Source organism: Pelodiscus sinensis, chromosome 6 (genome assembly GCF_052426305.1).
Source record: "Pelodiscus sinensis isolate ZL-2025 chromosome 6, ASM5242630v1, whole genome shotgun sequence".
Lineage (NCBI taxonomy): Eukaryota > Metazoa > Chordata > Testudines > Trionychidae > Pelodiscus > Pelodiscus sinensis.
This window is the reverse complement of record NC_143057.1, coordinates 41,020,121-41,038,263: the sequence shown is the minus strand read 5'-3', so window position 1 is coordinate 41,038,263 and position 18,143 is coordinate 41,020,121. Positions and strand designations below refer to the sequence as shown.

General features: G+C 56.4%; 1 long non-coding RNA gene across 1 annotated transcript; it reads left to right on the top strand.

The window, feature by feature from the left end:
- The first annotated feature begins 207 nt into the window (after positions 1–207).
- LOC149524138 (uncharacterized) lies at positions 208–1,800 on the top strand. The gene is made up of 2 exons (XR_016349869.1): positions 208–319; positions 1,391–1,800. It is a non-coding gene; the product is annotated as an uncharacterized LOC149524138 (long non-coding RNA).
- The last annotated feature ends 16,343 nt before the right edge of the window (positions 1,801–18,143 follow it).

Genomic DNA, 18,143 nt, shown 5'->3' with positions numbered 1-18,143 from the left:
GCAAGTGGAAGGAGACTCAGGTTGAGATGGGGGGAAGTGTTGAGGTAGGGAGCACTCAGCATTATGAGGGGGGAAGTGCTGAGGTGGGGCAAGTGCTGAGGCAGAGGTCAGTTTGAGGAGGCAGGAAACACTGTGGCAAGAGGCTCAGGCTGAGGTGGCGGGAAGAGCTGAGGTGGGTGGGGTCAGGAGGCTGGGCAGACTCAGGCTGAGGTGGGAGGGTTTGGGCTGAGGTGGAAAGTGCTGAGGAGAGGGGAAGAGCTGAGGCACAGGTGCTCAGCCTGAGATGGTAGAAATAGCTGCAGAGGCAGGAAACGCTGAGGTAAGGGACTCAGGCTGAGGTGGTGGGGAGAACTGAAGTGAGGCGGGGGGTCAGGCTGTTTTGGCGGGAAGCACTGAGGTGAGGCGGCTCAGGCTTAGGCGGGAATTGCGGGTGGTGAGCTCAGGTTGAGGAGGGATGTGCTGAGATGAGCAGTGAGAGATGAGAATCTTTCTGAGTAAGGGGCTCAGACTGAGGTGGGGGAAGAATTGCTGTGGGGGGGTTCAGTGTGAGGCAGTGGGAAGCACTAAAGCAGAGGTCAGTTTGAGGAGGCAGGAAATGTTGAGGTGAGGGCCTCAGGTTGAGGTGGCAGTAAGAGCTGAGGTGGAGGGCCCTCAGGCTGTTTTGGCGGGAAGCACTGAGGTGTTGAGGAGAAGGGAAGAGCTGGGGCAGAAGTGTTCAGCCTGAGATGGTGGTAAGAGCTGAAGCGGGGGCTCAGGTTGAGGAGATTGATAGAAAGTTCTGAGGCAAGAGGCTTAGGCTGAATTGATGGGAAGGGATGATGTGACTGGAGGGGCTCAGGAGGAAGGAAGTGCTGAGGTGGCGGCCTCAGGGACTGAGGCTTAGTGACAAGGTGGAAGATGGGAACCAGGCTGAAGAAGAAATTCTGAAGTTGGGGAGACAGAAGTAGGGAGGCTCAGACTGAGGTGGGAAGGCTGAAGTGGGATCTGAGGCTGAGGTGGGAAGCAAATGGAGAAGGGAGGACTGAGGAAGGAAAATGCTGACATAGGAGAGGAATGAAGAACCTGGAAAATATACAATATACTGAAGGAGAGGAGACTAGGATCAGACAGATGACCATGAACTGAATTCTTTTCAATTTATATTAATTTGGATGAGCATAGTACAGCAGCTGTCAAGAAAAGAAATAGAGATTTTCTCTTTGAAAAAGGATTTCATTGTAAAGTTTTGTCACAAAGCAGAATCCCTATAAAAAGTATGAGGGTACAACAGTACTTTAATGAGGGTGGAATTACAGGAGCCTCTCTTGTTTGTACTAAGTTTGCATTGGGGAAATGGAGTGGAGTAAGCTCTGTCAAAAGGCTGTCTTAACTTCCTTCTTTATCTCTGCAGGCCTCCAAGTAAGAGAAGAAGAAAAGCACTAAGAAACAGGAAGCAAACAGGAGGAAAGAAAACAAGTCACTGAAGGCAGAGGAGAAGGAAAGGAACTGTGGACAGACTGAGTTCCCCATAAATAACACTCAGGTCACAGGGGATATTAATCACACTGAGCAGTCTGAAAGACCTGTAACAGGGGTTCAGAAAGGTGCTCCTTTGGTGGCTTAGCATAATGCTCCTTTAATAGGCTAGTGAGAGAGACTCCCCGGTAATTAGGGCAGAAGTCACAATCCTATAATTTAGAGTAAAGTTTCTACTCCGTCTCTGTACATGTGTGTATGTGTACGCGCACACACACACACACACACACACACACACACACACACACACACACACACACACACACACACACACACACACACACACACACACACACTACTTATAAAGTGTAGTACCACTGTTTTTCAGGCTAACTCAGTCAGGGTGGATGTGGCTCACTCCCAGCAGTTGATGGGGAGATGTGAATCACAGGAGAGAGAAAATTACCTTTATAGAGAAGTAAATAATTCTAAGTCCTTATTCAGTCCAAATTTAATCATGTTAAATTTGCAAATTACTTTCAGCTCATCTAATTTCTCTTTGAGGTCTGGATTTCAAGTTCTTTTTGAAAAAGGACTGGTACTTTAAAATAGATTGCAGTGTGTTAGTGTTCTCCAAGTGGTTTTTGTAGGTTACCTTATGGAGGTCTAATTTCTGCCAATTTGTCCTTTGGTGCAGAGACTATCTGAGTAGGCCAATAGGCATGGCACAGGATGGCATATATCATGTTAGTAGATGTGCAGGTAGAAGAGCCTTTGATAGTATGGCTGATGAGATTAGGTCTGTGATGGTGTCACTTGTAAAGATAAGTGGATGGACTTGGCAATGAGGTTTGTTGAAAGGATAGGATTCTGGTTTAGCATTTCTCTGGTGTGGCATGAGATTACTGGTGAGTGTTTAACATAATCAAATTGGAATTGAATAATGGTTACATCACAAAAAAGGCAACTTTCTCTTTCTATGAAAACCTCCCCATCAGTCCCTGGTAATAAGCCACATGAAATCTAATAAGGAAATAAATTGTTAGTTTTAACAACCAATAGAACTCATCATGGAATTGACAAACACAAAATAAGACAGATAACCGTTTCTGGCATGTGAAAGACACATTCCTGTAATGAGGGACATGGAGCTCTTTGGAACCCTGAGCAGTGTGACCTCCCTGTCATGAGGGCTCAGGTCTCACTTGGCAGTCTACTCAGCGTGACAACTGTGTAACCACGGTGCGTGTCACCAGCCTCCTTTTTCTATGGCGCACACTGAGGCTTTGGCTGCCTTGACCAGCGAGACCTCCCTGTAATTGAGGGCAAGGCCTCTGCCCCTTCCCACGTGGGCGTTAATGCGCCTTTAGTTGGTGAATTAGACTGACCACCCTGTAACTCAGGGGCTAGGTCGCCTCCCTCCCTGAGTTACGGAGGCGGGGGGGGGAGGAGTAGGGGCATTTGGGTAACGTGGGCAGCGTGGTCTCCCTGTAACTAGGGATCGAGGCCCTGCCCTTTAGCCTCTTGGCATCATGCTACCGTAGCCGGCTGGTCCGAGCCAGCGCCCCGTAAGCGGGGTACAAGCCTCATAAGTCGCTCACCATTTCCCGTGCTCCCTCCAAGCAACTCTGTCCAGAGTCCCGTCCCGCTGCCTTGCCAGCTCCCCTGGAATTCCACAGCAAATCCTTCCGGCTTCTACCCCGCTTCGCTGCTGGACACGAGAGATGGCGCGGCACTGGCTGGTGAGTTCCCTTTCCATCGCAGTTGGAAAGACAAGTGATCAGAAGCAGTACAGCTGTTGATCACACACAGCCAATGACGTCGAGTAATTTCACACTGCCCTTAATCGTCCAACTCTTGATGACTTTGCGTTAAGACTCTCGAAGGGCAACGTGCTGTAAGAGGAGAGGGGAAATGGGGTGATGCTGCCTTAGGAATAGGAGTTTCTGGGTAGTACGCTCACACGGGGAAGGCTTGGCAGGCGGTGGAACGCGGGCCCGCCTCGCTCGTTTATGCTCTCTTCGCCTTGGCGACGGGGAGCGGACCGGGCTCTGTCCTACGGCCGTCTTTATATCTTCTCTCTCTCTTTCCCTCCGCTTGCAGCGCAACCAAGAAGGGAAGACAAGAAGAAGGAGGAAGCCTCCAAGGACCTGCAAGCAAACGGGAGCGAAGAAAGCAAGTCAGCCAAGGCAGAGGAGAAGGAAAGGGACTCTGGACAGAGTGAGCCTCCCCCTCCCGACCCCTCCGCCCTCGCCCCTTAATTAAGGCTCGGGTCACAGGGGCGATGGAGCTTTCTAACAGCTTGAGCAGTGTGACCGCCCTGTAACTAGGCTTCCGGTCTCTGCTCTCTCGGCCGCTTGGCGTAATGCTCCTTTAATTGGCTAGTGAGAGGGACTCCCCTGCACTGAGGGCGCAAGTCCCGATCCTGTGGCTTAAGGGGGATATGGAGCTCCTCGGAACTCTGAGCCGCGTGACCGCCCTGTAATTCAGGGTAAGGTCTCTGCCCGCTTGCCCTTTCGGCATTATGGCCCGTTGGCAGTCTAGTCAGTTGGACAGCCCTGTAAGGAGGGTTCATGTCTTGAGCCTCTCTCTTTTATGGCACAGATTGAGCTCTTGGGACTCTTAAGCAGCGGGGCCTACCTGTAATTCAGGAGGAGGTCTCTGCCCTTTAGCTCCTTGGCATTAGGCTCCAGTAACTAGCCGATCTCCAGGGGCCGCCCTCTAACTGAGGTGACGGCGCAATCCCTCTGCTTTAGAAGGGATTAGGGCGATCTTCGTGCCATTGATCCTCTGACCTGCCTGTAATTTGGGTTCAGGTCTCTGCCCTCTTGCCCTTTCGGCACCGGGGGCTGTTGGTAGTCCAGCCGCTGCGACCCTCCTGTAACTGGGGTGTAGGTCGCCAATAATCAGGCCGCAGAGCCAGGTTTGGGCCATGGCCTGGGTGAGCCCCCTGTAAGCAGGATTCGGGCCTCTCCCCTGTTGTCTCGTACAAGAATGCTTGCTTTCTTGGGCTAGGCCCAGTGACCGGCCTCTAACTAGAGCGCGTCTCCATCCCCTTGCTTCTGCGGGGGTACGCATCTTTGAACTGCATGGCCTCCCTGTACTCAGGGTTCAGGTCGGCCCTTTCGGCCTCCATAACACGACGCTCTTGCGGCTGGCAAGCGAGAGCGACTGCCCTGTAAGGAAGGGTGCCCGTCGCTTCTCCCTGAGTTCGGAGGCTCGTTCGACTTTCCGCTAGCTTGATCTGTTTCACCACCCTGTAAGGCAGGGTTCTGGTCGGCCCTTTTGGCTTCTTGCTACTAAGCGCTTGTGGCTGACTAGCGAAACGACTCCCCTGTAAGGAGGGTGCAAGTCACGTGGCCACGGCTTACGGGGGACATGGAGCTCTTTGGAACCCTGAGCAGTGTGACCTCCCTGTCATGAGGGCTCAGGTCTCACTTGGCAGTCTACTCAGCGTGACAACTGTGTAACCACGGTGCGTGTCACCAGCCTCCTTTTTCTATGGCGCACACTGAGGCTTTGGCTGCCTTGACCAGCGAGACCTCCCTGTAATTGAGGGCAAGGCCTCTGCCCCTTCCCACGTGGGCGTTAATGCGCCTTTAGTTGGTGAATTAGACTGACCACCCTGTAACTCAGGGGCTAGGTCGCCTCCCTCCCTGAGTTACGGAGGCGGGGGGGGAGGAGTAGGGGCATTTGGGTAACGTGGGCAGCGTGGTCTCCCTGTAACTAGGGATCGAGGCCCTGCCCTTTAGCCTCTTGGCATCATGCTACCGTAGCCGGCTGGTCCGAGCCAGCGCCCCGTAAGCGGGGTACAAGCCTCATAAGTCGCTCACCATTTCCCGTGCTCCCTCCAAGCAACTCTGTCCAGAGTCCCGTCCCGCTGCCTTGCCAGCTCCCCTGGAATTCCACAGCAAATCCTTCCGGCTTCTACCCCGCTTCGCTGCTGGACACGAGAGATGGCGCGGCAGTGGCTGGTGAGTTCCCTTTCCATCGCAGTTGGAAAGACAAGTGATCAGAAGCAGTACAGCTGTTGATCACACACAGCCAATGACGTCGAGTAATTTCACACTGCCCTTAATCGTCCAACTCTTGATGACTTTGCGTTAAGACTCTCGAAGGGCAACGTGCTGTAAGAGGAGAGGGGAAATGGGGTGATGCTGCCTTAGGAATAGGAGTTTCTGGGTAGTACGCTCACACGGGGAAGGCTTGGCAGGCGGTGGAACGCGGGCCCGCCTCGCTCGTTTATGCTCTCTTCGCCTTGGCGACGGGGAGCGGACCGGGCTCTGTCCTACGGCCGTCTTTATATCTTCTCTCTCTCTTTCCCTCCGCTTGCAGCGCAACCAAGAAGGGAAGACAAGAAGAAGGAGGAAGCCTCCAAGGACCTGCAAGCAAACGGGAGCGAAGAAAGCAAGTCAGCCAAGGCAGAGGAGAAGGAAAGGGACTCTGGACAGAGTGAGCCTCCCCCTCCCGACCCCTCCGCCCTCGCCCCTTAATTAAGGCTCGGGTCACAGGGGCGATGGAGCTTTCTAACAGCTTGAGCAGTGTGACCGCCCTGTAACTAGGCTTCCGGTCTCTGCTCTCTCGGCCGCTTGGCGTAATGCTCCTTTAATTGGCTAGTGAGAGGGACTCCCCTGCACTGAGGGCGCAAGTCCCGATCCTGTGGCTTAAGGGGGATATGGAGCTCCTCGGAACTCTGAGCCGCGTGACCGCCCTGTAATTCAGGGTAAGGTCTCTGCCCGCTTGCCCTTTCGGCATTATGGCCCGTTGGCAGTCTAGTCAGTTGGACAGCCCTGTAAGGAGGGTTCATGTCTCGAGCCTCTCTCTTTTATGGCACAGATTGAGCTCTTGGGACTCTTAAGCAGCGGGGCCTACCTGTAATTCAGGAGGAGGTCTCTGCCCTTTAGCTCCTTGGCATTAGGCTCCAGTAACTAGCCGATCTCCAGGGGCCGCCCTCTAACTGAGGTGACGGCGCCATCCCTCTGCTTTAGAAGGGATTAGGGCGATCTTCGTGCCATTGATCCTCTGACCTGCCTGTAATTTGGGTTCAGGTCTCTGCCCTCTTGCCCTTTCGGCACCGGGGGCTGTTGGTAGTCCAGCCGCTGCGACCCTCCTGTAACTGGGGTGTAGGTCGCCAATAATCAGGCCGCAGAGCCAGGTTTGGGCCATGGCCTGGGTGAGCCCCCTGTAAGCAGGATTCGGGCCTCTCCCCTGTTGTCTCGTACAAGAATGCTTGCTTTCTTGGGCTAGGCCCAGTGACTGGCCTCTAACTAGAGCGCGTCTCCATCCCCTTGCTTCTGCGGGGGTACGCATCTTTGAACTGCGTGGCCTCCCTGTACTCAGGGTTCAGGTCGGCCCTTTCGGCCTCCATAACACGACGCTCTTGCGGCTGGCAAGCGAGAGCGACTGCCCTGTAAGGAAGGGTGCCCGTCGCTTCTCCCTGAGTTCGGAGGCTCGTTCGACTTTCCGCTAGCTTGATCTGTTTCACCACCCTGTAAGGCAGGGTTCTGGTCGGCCCTTTTGGCCTCTTGCTACTAAGCGCTTGTGGCTGACTAGCGAAACGACTCCCCTGTAAGGAGGGTGCAAGTCACGTGGCCACGGCTTACGGGGGACATGGAGCTCTTTGGAACCCTGAGCAGTGTGACCTCCCTGTCATGAGGGCTCAGGTCTCACTTGGCAGTCTACTCAGCGTGACAACTGTGTAACCACGGAGCGTGTCACCAGCCTCCTTTTTCTATGGCGCACACTGAGGCTTTGGCTGCCTTGACCAGCGAGACCTCCCTGTAATTGAGGGCAAGGCCTCTGCCCCTTCCCACGTGGGCGTTAATGCGCCTTCAGTTGGTGAATTAGACTGACCACCCTGTAACTCAGGGGCTAGGTCGCCTCCCTCCCTGAGTTACGGAGGCGGGGGGGGAGGAGTAGGGGCATTTGGGTAACGTGGGCAGCGTGGTCTCCCTGTAACTAGGGATCGAGGCCCTGCCCTTTAGCCTCTTGGCATCATGCTACCGTAGCCGGCTGGTCCGAGCCAGCGCCCCGTAAGCGGGGTACAAGCCTCATAAGTCGCTCACCATTTCCCGTGCTCCCTCCAAGCAACTCTGTCCAGAGTCCCGTCCCGCTGCCTTGCCAGCTCCCCTGGAATTCCACAGCAAATCCTTCCGGCTTCTACCCCGCTTCGCTGCTGGACACGAGAGATGGCGCGGCACTGGCTGGTGAGTTCCCTTTCCATCGCAGTTGGAAAGACAAGTGATCAGAAGCAGTACAGCTGTTGATCACACACAGCCAATGACGTCGAGTAATTTCACACTGCCCTTAATCGTCCAACTCTTGATGACTTTGCGTTAAGACTCTCGAAGGGCAACGTGCTGTAAGAGGAGAGGGGAAATGGGGTGATGCTGCCTTAGGAATAGGAGTTTCTGGGTAGTACGCTCACACGGGGAAGGCTTGGCAGGCGGTGGAACGCGGGCCCGCCTCGCTCGTTTATGCTCTCTTCGCCTTGGCGACGGGGAGCGGACCGGGCTCTGTCCTACGGCCGTCTTTATATCTTCTCTCTCTCTTTCCCTCCGCTTGCAGCGCAACCAAGAAGGGAAGACAAGAAGAAGGAGGAAGCCTCCAAGGACCTGCAAGCAAACGGGAGCGAAGAAAGCAAGTCAGCCAAGGCAGAGGAGAAGGAAAGGGACTCTGGACAGAGTGAGCCTCCCCCTCCCGACCCCTCCGCCCTCGCCCCTTAATTAAGGCTCGGGTCACAGGGGCGATGGAGCTTTCTAACAGCTTGAGCAGTGTGACCGCCCTGTAACTAGGCTTCCGGTCTCTGCTCTCTCGGCCGCTTGGCGTAATGCTCCTTTAATTGGCTAGTGAGAGGGACTCCCCTGCACTGAGGGCGCAAGTCCCGATCCTGTGGCTTAAGGGGGATATGGAGCTCCTCGGAACTCTGAGCCGCGTGACCGCCCTGTAATTCAGGGTAAGGTCTCTGCCCGCTTGCCCTTTCGGCATTATGGCCCGTTGGCAGTCTAGTCAGTTGGACAGCCCTGTAAGGAGGGTTCATGTCTCGAGCCTCTCTCTTTTATGGCACAGATTGAGCTCTTGGGACTCTTAAGCAGCGGGGCCTACCTGTAATTCAGGAGGAGGTCTCTGCCCTTTAGCTCCTTGGCATTAGGCTCCAGTAACTAGCCGATCTCCAGGGGCCGCCCTCTAACTGAGGTGACGGCGCCATCCCTCTGCTTTAGAAGGGATTAGGGCGATCTTCGTGCCATTGATCCTCTGACCTGCCTGTAATTTGGGTTCAGGTCTCTGCCCTCTTGCCCTTTCGGCACCGGGGGCTGTTGGTAGTCCAGCCGCTGCGACCCTCCTGTAACTGGGGTGTAGGTCGCCAATAATCAGGCCGCAGAGCCAGGTTTGGGCCATGGCCTGGGTGAGCCCCCTGTAAGCAGGATTCGGGCCTCTCCCCTGTTGTCTCGTACAAGAATGCTTGCTTTCTTGGGCTAGGCCCAGTGACCGGCCTCTAACTAGAGCGCGTCTCCATCCCCTTGCTTCTGCGGGGGTACGCATCTTTGAACTGCGTGGCCTCCCTGTACTCAGGGTTCAGGTCGGTCCTTTCGGCCTCCATAACACGACGCTCTTGCGGCTGGCAAGCGAGAGCGACTGCCCTGTAAGGAAGGGTGCCCGTCGCTTCTCCCTGAGTTCGGAGGCTCGTTCGACTTTCCGCTAGCTTGATCTGTTTCACCACCCTGTAAGGCAGGGTTCTGGTCGGCCCTTTTGGCTTCTTGCTACTAAGCGCTTGTGGCTGACTAGCGAAACGACTCCCCTGTAAGGAGGGTGCAAGTCACGTGGCCACGGCTTACGGGGGACATGGAGCTCTTTGGAACCCTGAGCAGTGTGACCTCCCTGTCATGAGGGCTCAGGTCTCACTTGGCAGTCTACTCAGCGTGACAACTGTGTAACCACGGTGCGTGTCACCAGCCTCCTTTTTCTATGGCGCACACTGAGGCTTTGGCTGCCTTGACCAGCGAGACCTCCCTGTAATTGAGGGCAAGGCCTCTGCCCCTTCCCACGTGGGCGTTAATGCGCCTTTAGTTGGTGAATTAGACTGACCACCCTGTAACTCAGGGGCTAGGTCGCCTCCCTCCCTGAGTTACGGAGGCGGGGGGGGAGGAGTAGGGGCATTTGGGTAACGTGGGCAGCGTGGTCTCCCTGTAACTAGGGATCGAGGCCCTGCCCTTTAGCCTCTTGGCATCATGCTACCGTAGCCGGCTGGTCCGAGCCAGCGCCCCGTAAGCGGGGTACAAGCCTCATAAGTCGCTCACCATTTCCCGTGCTCCCTCCAAGCAACTCTGTCCAGAGTCCCGTCCCGCTGCCTTGCCAGCTCCCCTGGAATTCCACAGCAAATCCTTCCGGCTTCTACCCCGCTTCGCTGCTGGACACGAGAGATGGCGCGGCAGTGGCTGGTGAGTTCCCTTTCCATCGCAGTTGGAAAGACAAGTGATCAGAAGCAGTACAGCTGTTGATCACACACAGCCAATGACGTCGAGTAATTTCACACTGCCCTTAATCGTCCAACTCTTGATGACTTTGCGTTAAGACTCTCGAAGGGCAACGTGCTGTAAGAGGAGAGGGGAAATGGGGTGATGCTGCCTTAGGAATAGGACTTTCTGGGTAGTACGCTCACACGGGGAAGGCTTGGCAGGCGGTGGAACGCGGGCCCGCCTCGCTCGTTTATGCTCTCTTCGCCTTGGCGACGGGGAGCGGACCGGGCTCTGTCCTACGGCCGTCTTTATATCTTCTCTCTCTCTTTCCCTCCGCTTGCAGCGCAACCAAGAAGGGAAGACAAGAAGAAGGAGGAAGCCTCCAAGGACCTGCAAGCAAACGGGAGCGAAGAAAGCAAGTCAGCCAAGGCAGAGGAGAAGGAAAGGGACTCTGGACAGAGTGAGCCTCCCCCTCCCGACCCCTCCGCCCTCGCCCCTTAATTAAGGCTCGGGTCACAGGGGCGATGGAGCTTTCTAACAGCTTGAGCAGTGTGACCGCCCTGTAACTAGGCTTCCGGTCTCTGCTCTCTCGGCCGCTTGGCGTAATGCTCCTTTAATTGGCTAGTGAGAGGGACTCCCCTGCACTGAGGGCGCAAGTCCCGATCCTGTGGCTTAAGGGGGATATGGAGCTCCTCGGAACTCTGAGCCGCGTGACCGCCCTGTAATTCAGGGTAAGGTCTCTGCCCGCTTGCCCTTTCGGCATTATGGCCCGTTGGCAGTCTAGTCAGTTGGACAGCCCTGTAAGGAGGGTTCATGTCTCGAGCCTCTCTCTTTTATGGCACAGATTGAGCTCTTGGGACTCTTAAGCAGCGGGGCCTACCTGTAATTCAGGAGGAGGTCTCTGCCCTTTAGCTCCTTGGCATTAGGCTCCAGTAACTAGCCGATCTCCAGGGGCCGCCCTCTAACTGAGGTGACGGCGCCATCCCTCTGCTTTAGAAGGGATTAGGGCGATCTTCGTGCCATTGATCCTCTGACCTGCCTGTAATTTGGGTTCAGGTCTCTGCCCTCTTGCCCTTTCGGCACCGGGGGCTGTTGGTAGTCCAGCCGCTGCGACCCTCCTGTAACTGGGGTGTAGGTCGCCAATAATCAGGCCGCAGAGCCAGGTTTGGGCCATGGCCTGGGTGAGCCCCCTGTAAGCAGGATTCGGGCCTCTCCCCTGTTGTCTCGTACAAGAATGCTTGCTTTCTTGGGCTAGGCCCAGTGACCGGCCTCTAACTAGAGCGCGTCTCCATCCCCTTGCTTCTGCGGGGGTACGCATCTTTGAACTGCGTGGCCTCCCTGTACTCAGGGTTCAGGTCGGCCCTTTCGGCCTCCATAACACGACGCTCTTGCGGCTGGCAAGCGAGAGCGACTGCCCTGTAAGGAAGGGTGCCCGTCGCTTCTCCCTGAGTTCGGAGGCTCGTTCGACTTTCCGCTAGCTTGATCTGTTTCACCACCCTGTAAGGCAGGGTTCTGGTCGGCCCTTTTGGCCTCTTGCTACTAAGCGCTTGTGGCTGACTAGCGAAACGACTCCCCTGTAAGGAGGGTGCAAGTCACGTGGCCACGGCTTACGGGGGACATGGAGCTCTTTGGAACCCTGAGCAGTGTGACCTCCCTGTCATGAGGGCTCAGGTCTCACTTGGCAGTCTACTCAGCGTGACAACTGTGTAACCACGGAGCGTGTCACCAGCCTCCTTTTTCTATGGCGCACACTGAGGCTTTGGCTGCCTTGACCAGCGAGACCTCCCTGTAATTGAGGGCAAGGCCTCTGCCCCTTCCCACGTGGGCGTTAATGCGCCTTCAGTTGGTGAATTAGACTGACCACCCTGTAACTCAGGGGCTAGGTCGCCTCCCTCCCTGAGTTACGGAGGCGGGGGGGGAGGAGTAGGGGCATTTGGGTAACGTGGGCAGCGTGGTCTCCCTGTAACTAGGGATCGAGGCCCTGCCCTTTAGCCTCTTGGCATCATGCTACCGTAGCCGGCTGGTCCGAGCCAGCGCCCCGTAAGCGGGGTACAAGCCTCATAAGTCGCTCACCATTTCCCGTGCTCCCTCCAAGCAACTCTGTCCAGAGTCCCGTCCCGCTGCCTTGCCAGCTCCCCTGGAATTCCACAGCAAATCCTTCCGGCTTCTACCCCGCTTCGCTGCTGGACACGAGAGATGGCGCGGCACTGGCTGGTGAGTTCCCTTTCCATCGCAGTTGGAAAGACAAGTGATCAGAAGCAGTACAGCTGTTGATCACACACAGCCAATGACGTCGAGTAATTTCACACTGCCCTTAATCGTCCAACTCTTGATGACTTTGCGTTAAGACTCTCGAAGGGCAACGTGCTGTAAGAGGAGAGGGGAAATGGGGTGATGCTGCCTTAGGAATAGGAGTTTCTGGGTAGTACGCTCACACGGGGAAGGCTTGGCAGGCGGTGGAACGCGGGCCCGCCTCGCTCGTTTATGCTCTCTTCGCCTTGGCGACGGGGAGCGGACCGGGCTCTGTCCTACGGCCGTCTTTATATCTTCTCTCTCTCTTTCCCTCCGCTTGCAGCGCAACCAAGAAGGGAAGACAAGAAGAAGGAGGAAGCCTCCAAGGACCTGCAAGCAAACGGGAGCGAAGAAAGCAAGTCAGCCAAGGCAGAGGAGAAGGAAAGGGACTCTGGACAGAGTGAGCCTCCCCCTCCCGACCCCTCCGCCCTCGCCCCTTAATTAAGGCTCGGGTCACAGGGGCGATGGAGCTTTCTAACAGCTTGAGCAGTGTGACCGCCCTGTAACTAGGCTTCCGGTCTCTGCTCTCTCGGCCGCTTGGCGTAATGCTCCTTTAATTGGCTAGTGAGAGGGACTCCCCTGCACTGAGGGCGCAAGTCCCGATCCTGTGGCTTAAGGGGGATATGGAGCTCCTCGGAACTCTGAGCCGCGTGACCGCCCTGTAATTCAGGGTAAGGTCTCTGCCCGCTTGCCCTTTCGGCATTATGGCCCGTTGGCAGTCTAGTCAGTTGGACAGCCCTGTAAGGAGGGTTCATGTCTCGAGCCTCTCTCTTTTATGGCACAGATTGAGCTCTTGGGACTCTTAAGCAGCGGGGCCTACCTGTAATTCAGGAGGAGGTCTCTGCCCTTTAGCTCCTTGGCATTAGGCTCCAGTAACTAGCCGATCTCCAGGGGCCGCCCTCTAACTGAGGTGACGGCGCCATCCCTCTGCTTTAGAAGGGATTAGGGCGATCTTCGTGCCATTGATCCTCTGACCTGCCTGTAATTTGGGTTCAGGTCTCTGCCCTCTTGCCCTTTCGGCACCGGGGGCTGTTGGTAGTCCAGCCGCTGCGACCCTCCTGTAACTGGGGTGTAGGTCGCCAATAATCAGGCCGCAGAGCCAGGTTTGGGCCATGGCCTGGGTGAGCCCCCTGTAAGCAGGATTCGGGCCTCTCCCCTGTTGTCTCGTACAAGAATGCTTGCTTTCTTGGGCTAGGCCCAGTGACTGGCCTCTAACTAGAGCGCGTCTCCATCCCCTTGCTTCTGCGGGGGTACGCATCTTTGAACTGCGTGGCCTCCCTGTACTCAGGGTTCAGGTCGGCCCTTTCGGCCTCCATAACACGACGCTCTTGCGGCTGGCAAGCGAGAGCGACTGCCCTGTAAGGAAGGGTGCCCGTCGCTTCTCCCTGAGTTCGGAGGCTCGTTCGACTTTCCGCTAGCTTGATCTGTTTCACCACCCTGTAAGGCAGGGTTCTGGTCGGCCCTTTTGGCCTCTTGCTACTAAGCGCTTGTGGCTGACTAGCGAAACGACTCCCCTGTAAGGAGGGTGCAAGTCACGTGGCCACGGCTTACGGGGGACATGGAGCTCTTTGGAACCCTGAGCAGTGTGACCTCCCTGTCATGAGGGCTCAGGTCTCACTTGGCAGTCTACTCAGCGTGACAACTGTGTAACCACGGAGCGTGTCACCAGCCTCCTTTTTCTATGGCGCACACTGAGGCTTTGGCTGCCTTGACCAGCGAGACCTCCCTGTAATTGAGGGCAAGGCCTCTGCCCCTTCCCACGTGGGCGTTAATGCGCCTTCAGTTGGTGAATTAGACTGACCACCCTGTAACTCAGGGGCTAGGTCGCCTCCCTCCCTGAGTTACGGAGGCGGGGGGGGAGGAGTAGGGGCATTTGGGTAACGTGGGCAGCGTGGTCTCCCTGTAACTAGGGATCGAGGCCCTGCCCTTTAGCCTCTTGGCATCATGCTACCGTAGCCGGCTGGTCCGAGCCAGCGCCCCGTAAGCGGGGTACAAGCCTCATAAGTCGCTCACCATTTCCCGTGCTCCCTCCAAGCAACTCTGTCCAGAGTCCCGTCCCGCTGCCTTGCCAGCTCCCCTGGAATTCCACAGCAAATCCTTCCGGCTTCTACCCCGCTTCGCTGCTGGACACGAGAGATGGCGCGGCACTGGCTGGTGAGTTCCCTTTCCATCGCAGTTGGAAAGACAAGTGATCAGAAGCAGTACAGCTGTTGATCACACACAGCCAATGACGTCGAGTAATTTCACACTGCCCTTAATCGTCCAACTCTTGATGACTTTGCGTTAAGACTCTCGAAGGGCAACGTGCTGTAAGAGGAGAGGGGAAATGGGGTGATGCTGCCTTAGGAATAGGAGTTTCTGGGTAGTACGCTCACACGGGGAAGGCTTGGCAGGCGGTGGAACGCGGGCCCGCCTCGCTCGTTTATGCTCTCTTCGCCTTGGCGACGGGGAGCGGACCGGGCTCTGTCCTACGGCCGTCTTTATATCTTCTCTCTCTCTTTCCCTCCGCTTGCAGCGCAACCAAGAAGGGAAGACAAGAAGAAGGAGGAAGCCTCCAAGGACCTGCAAGCAAACGGGAGCGAAGAAAGCAAGTCAGCCAAGGCAGAGGAGAAGGAAAGGGACTCTGGACAGAGTGAGCCTCCCCCTCCCGACCCCTCCGCCCTCGCCCCTTAATTAAGGCTCGGGTCACAGGGGCGATGGAGCTTTCTAACAGCTTGAGCAGTGTGACCGCCCTGTAACTAGGCTTCCGGTCTCTGCTCTCTCGGCCGCTTGGCGTAATGCTCCTTTAATTGGCTAGTGAGAGGGACTCCCCTGCACTGAGGGCGCAAGTCCCGATCCTGTGGCTTAAGGGGGATATGGAGCTCCTCGGAACTCTGAGCCGCGTGACCGCCCTGTAATTCAGGGTAAGGTCTCTGCCCGCTTGCCCTTTCGGCATTATGGCCCGTTGGCAGTCTAGTCAGTTGGACAGCCCTGTAAGGAGGGTTCATGTCTCGAGCCTCTCTCTTTTATGGCACAGATTGAGCTCTTGGGACTCTTAAGCAGCGGGGCCTACCTGTAATTCAGGAGGAGGTCTCTGCCCTTTAGCTCCTTGGCATTAGGCTCCAGTAACTAGCCGATCTCCAGGGGCCGCCCTCTAACTGAGGTGACGGCGCCATCCCTCTGCTTTAGAAGGGATTAGGGCGATCTTCGTGCCATTGATCCTCTGACCTGCCTGTAATTTGGGTTCAGGTCTCTGCCCTCTTGCCCTTTCGGCACCGGGGGCTGTTGGTAGTCCAGCCGCTGCGACCCTCCTGTAACTGGGGTGTAGGTCGCCAATAATCAGGCCGCAGAGCCAGGTTTGGGCCATGGCCTGGGTGAGCCCCCTGTAAGCAGGATTCGGGCCTCTCCCCTGTTGTCTCGTACAAGAATGCTTGCTTTCTTGGGCTAGGCCCAGTGACCGGCCTCTAACTAGAGCGCGTCTCCATCCCCTTGCTCCTGCGGGGGTACGCATCTTTGAACTGCGTGGCCTCCCTGTACTCAGGGTTCAGGTCGGCCCTTTCGGCCTCCATAATACGACGCTCTTGCGGCTGGCAAGCGAGAGCGACTGCCCTGTAAGGAAGGGTGCCCGTCGCTTCTCCCTGAGTTCGGAGGCTCGTTCGACTTTCCGCTAGCTTGATCTGTTTCACCACCCTGTAAGGCAGGGTTCTGGTCGGCCCTTTTGGCCTCTTGCTACTAAGCGCTTGTGGCTGACTAGCGAAACGACTCCCCTGTAAGGAGGGTGCAAGTCACGTGGCCACGGCTTACGGGGGACATGGAGCTCTTTGGAACCCTGAGCAGTGTCACCTCCCTGTCATGAGGGCTCAGGTCTCACTTGGCAGTCTACTCAGCGTGACAACTGTGTAACCACGGTGCGTGTCACCAGCCTCCTTTTTCTATGGCGCACACTGAGGCTTTGGCTGCCTTGACCAGCGAGACCTCCCTGTAATTGAGGGCAAGGCCTCTGCCCCTTCCCACGTGGGCGTTAATGCGCCTTTAGTTGGTGAATTAGACTGACCACCCTGTAACTCAGGGGCTAGGTCGCCTCCCTCCCTGAGTTACGGAGGCGGGGGGGGAGGAGTAGGGGCATTTGGGTAACGTGGGCAGCGTGGTCTCCCTGTAACTAGGGATCGAGGCCCTGCCCTATAGCCTCTTGGCATCATGCTACCGTAGCCGGCTGGTCCGAGCCAGCGCCCCGTAAGCGGGGTACAAGCCTCATAAGTCGCTCACCATTTCCCGTGCTCCCTCCAAGCAACTCTGTCCAGAGTCCCGTCCCGCTGCCTTGCCAGCTCCCCTGGAATTCCACAGCAAATCCTTCCGGCTTCTACCCCGCTTCGCTGCTGGACACGAGAGATGGCGCGGCAGTGGCTGGTGAGTTCCCTTTCCATCGCAGTTGGAAAGACAAGTGATCAGAAGCAGTACAGCTGTTGATCACACACAGCCAATGACGTCGAGTAATTTCACACTGCCCTTAATCGTCCAACTCTTGATGACTTTGCGTTAAGACTCTCGAAGGGCAACGTGCTGTAAGAGGAGAGGGGAAATGGGGTGATGCTGCCTTAGGAATAGGAGTTTCTGGGTAGTACGCTCACACGGGGAAGGCTTGGCAGGCGGTGGAACGCGGGCCCGCCTCGCTCGTTTATGCTCTCTTCGCCTTGGCGACGGGGAGCGGACCGGGCTCTGTCCTACGGCCGTCTTTATATCTTCTCTCTCTCTTTCCCTCCGCTTGCAGCGCAACCAAGAAGGGAAGACAAGAAGAAGGAGGAAGCCTCCAAGGACCTGCAAGCAAACGGGAGCGAAGAAAGCAAGTCAGCCAAGGCAGAGGAGAAGGAAAGGGACTCTGGACAGAGTGAGCCTCCCCCTGCCGACCCCTCCGCCCTCGCCCCTTAATTAAGGCTCGGGTCACAGGGGCGATGGAGCTTTCTAACAGCTTGAGCAGTGTGACCGCCCTGTAACTAGGCTTCCGGTCTCTGCTCTCTCGGCCGCTTGGCGTAATGCTCCTTTAATTGGCTAGTGAGAGGGACTCCCCTGCACTGAGGGCGCAAGTCCCGATCCTGTGGCTTAAGGGGGATATGGAGCTCCTCGGAACTCTGAGCCGCGTGACCGCCCTGTAATTCAGGGTAAGGTCTCTGCCCGCTTCCCCTTTCGGCATTATGGCCCGTTGGCAGTCTAGTCAGTTGGACAGCCCTGTAAGGAGGGTTCATGTCTCGAGCCTCTCTCTTTTATGGCACAGATTGAGCTCTTGGGACTCTTAAGCAGCGGGGCCTACCTGTAATTCAGGAGGAGGTCTCTGCCCTTTAGCTCCTTGGCATTAGGCTCCAGTAACTAGCCGATCTCCAGGGGCCGCCCTCTAACTGAGGTGACGGCGCCATCCCTCTGCTTTAGAAGGGATTAGGGCGATCTTCGTGCCATTGATCCTCTGACCTGCCTGTAATTTGGGTTCAGGTCTCTGCCCTCTTGCCCTTTCGGCACCGGGGGCTGTTGGTAGTCCAGCCGCTGCGACCCTCCTGTAACTGGGGTGTAGGTCGCCAATAATCAGGCCGCAGAGCCAGGTTTGGGCCATGGCCTGGGTGAGCCCCCTGTAAGCAGGATTCGGGCCTCTCCCCTGTTGTCTCGTACAAGAATGCTTGCTTTCTTGGGCTAGGCCCAGTGACCGGCCTCTAACTAGAGCGCGTCTCCATCCCCTTGCTTCTGCGGGGGTACGCATCTTTGAACTGCGTGGCCTCCCTGTACTCAGGGTTCAGGTCGGTCCTTTCGGCCTCCATAACACGACGCTCTTGCGGCTGGCAAGCGAGAGCGACTGCCCTGTAAGGAAGGGTGCCCGTCGCTTCTCCCTGAGTTCGGAGGCTCGTTCGACTTTCCGCTAGCTTGATCTGTTTCACCACCCTGTAAGGCAGGGTTCTGGTCGGCCCTTTTGGCTTCTTG